At 64.3% G+C, this 2,500-nt stretch overlaps 1 pseudogene; it reads left to right on the forward strand.

Moving 5' to 3' along the window:
* Positions 1–2,500, forward strand: part of LOC124583791 — a 7,963-nt pseudogene that overhangs the window by 2,982 nt on the left and 2,481 nt on the right.

A 2,500-nucleotide genomic window follows, 5' to 3' on the forward strand; every position in this document is an offset into this window, starting at 1 on the left:
TATAGTTACAGGGAGAGTGATGCGCAATACATGGGCCTAGCCCTCTTAGCCTCTCCTCTCCTGCGGTCTTCTCCCCTTCTCGTGGGCCCGCTGATTTTTGCAGAGTGGAAGACCGCACCAGGGGCTTGGGGGGGTTACCAGCCCCCCCTCGCATTATCCCTTTATAGTTGGGGGCAGCCGACAAGAAACAAGAGATGGTGGCCCTTCCGCTGAAGGTGCCACCCCAGCTACCCCAGCACCTATCCGGCCAACCGGCCGTAACGAAAATGCGATAGTTTGTGTAGCTCCCTTTGCTTGCAGTGAGTGCCACCGCACTTTTACCACGAAGAACGGTCTCGGGGTCCATCGCCGCCGCCAACACCCTGCGGCCGCCAACGCTGAGATCGTGACGGAGAGGCATCGCGCGAGGTGGACGGAGGAAGAAGTCCTGTCGCTCGCCAAGGCAGAGGCCGAACTGTTCCTGGAGAGGGACGCCCGGTTCTTCTTTGTAAATCAAGAACTTACCAGGATGTTCCCCGACCGAACGCTTGAGGCAATCAAGTGCCGACGGCGGCAAGCTGCCCACAAGCAGCTTGTCCGCCAATTCATGGAGGCACTTGAGATCGGTCGGGGTGAAGAGCCGGCGTCCCGCCGTGGAGCAGCGAGCTCGCTGCCTGACGCGGGCGAGGCCGCTGCGCCGCCCGTCGACGCAGCCGAGGACTTCGCGGCCGACTCCACCGGGCCGCCGCCGGAGGGGCCGACTGACGCCGCCATCTGGGAGCATCTGGCGGGGCTACCTGCTTCCGCCCAGCGTTTCTCTGCCCTGGATCGAGTCATTGGTCTGGGGCGGGGCACGCCGCCCGATGTCATCCTGGGCATGCTCCCGGATGCCCTTGCGTCGGTCGGGTCCAGGGGGGAGAGGTCGATCACCAGGACACAGCGGCCGCGCCAACCATCCAAGCGGCCGCCTGCCGCCCCGCCGCTGCAGAAGCGCAAGCGGCGCCGCTGGGAATACGCGCGGACACAGGACGCCTTCCGTAGGTCGCGTGCACGTTGCGTGCGCGGCTTGCTGGACGGCACCCTGCTGCAGCCGCCACCCGACATCCCCGGTCTGCTGGACTTCTGGGCGGACCTCTTCACGAAGAAGCCGATCTCCACCGCCGGCTTCATCCGTGACCGCCTTCTCCCGCACTCGGAGCCTGTCGCTCCTGAGTGCCTATGGGGGCCGGTCACACGTGAGGAGGTCGCTGCTGCCTTGCCGCCCAGGGGATCGGCAGCCGGGCCGGACGGCCTGACTCCAGCGGAGCTGCGGCGCCTGCCGCATGAAGTCCTGGTGAAACTCTTGAACCTCTTCCTCCTGGCCCGCGCCCTCCCCGAGCGTCTGCTTCGCGCCCGGACGTCACTTCTCCCCAAAACGGCTGCACCAACATCCCCCGCTGACTTTCGCCCCATTACGGTCTGCTCGGTGTTGGCGCGGACCTTTCACAAGGTTCTCGCGTCACGCCTGATGCGTGCATGTGCTGTGGACGAACGTCAGCGGGCATTCATCCCCCGGGATGGGATGTTGGAAAACACCTTCATCTTGGACACTGCTCTCACCGACGCAGTCCGCTCCTGTCGCTCTGTTTTTGTGGCATCGATCGACGTCTCTAAAGCGTTCGATTCGGTGGACCATGCCGCCCTCCGCCCCGTGCTGAGGGCTCATGGCCTGCCGGATTGCTTTATTGAGTACGTCGAAAGGTGTTACGAGGGTAGCACGACGGTGATAGCGGGCGGCGCCGACGTGGGCGTGCCCCTGCAGCCGGCTAGGGGTGTGCGTCAGGGTGACCCCCTCTCCCCCCTCCTTTTCAATTTTGCGGTGGACTATGTTTTGAGTCAACTTCCCTCCCACATCGGAGCTCGGATCCTTGGTCGCAGAGTTAACGCTGCGGCCTTCGCAGATGACGTCCTGCTTTTTGCATCGACCGCGAGGGGATTGCAGTCCCTCATCGACGCAGCCGTCGCAGCCCTCGCCCATCTGGGGCTGCAGATCAACGCCCGGAAGTGTTTCACCCTCGCCTTAGTCGCGTCTGGGCGCGACAAGAAGGTGAAGGTCGACGCCGACGTTACCTTCAAAGCGGGCAACGCCACCGTGCCCGCCCTACGTGTGGGTGAAACCTTCCGGTACCTGGGACTGCAATTCTCCACCGCGGGTCGCTGCGTTTTCAACCCACGACGCCACCTGGTGGAGCAGCTGGACGTCATCTCCCGAGCTCCGCTCAAGCCGCAACAGCGCCTCCACGCCCTCACCACCGTACTTCTGCCTGGCCTGTACCATGGGCTGGCCCTCAGCCGCACCCGAGTGGGTGCGTTGAAAGCGGCAGATGTGACCATCCGTGCCGCCGTCAGGAGATGGTTCCGCCTTCCGGCGGACACTCCCCTGGGCTACTTCCACGCTCCTGTAGCCCAGGGAGGCCTCGGCATCCCATCATGCCGATGGATGGGGCCAACACTTCGCCGGTCCCGTCTCCTGGCGCTGAAG

This window comes from Schistocerca americana, unplaced genomic scaffold, assembly GCF_021461395.2.
Source record: "Schistocerca americana isolate TAMUIC-IGC-003095 unplaced genomic scaffold, iqSchAmer2.1 HiC_scaffold_47, whole genome shotgun sequence".
Lineage (NCBI taxonomy): Eukaryota > Metazoa > Arthropoda > Insecta > Orthoptera > Acrididae > Schistocerca > Schistocerca americana.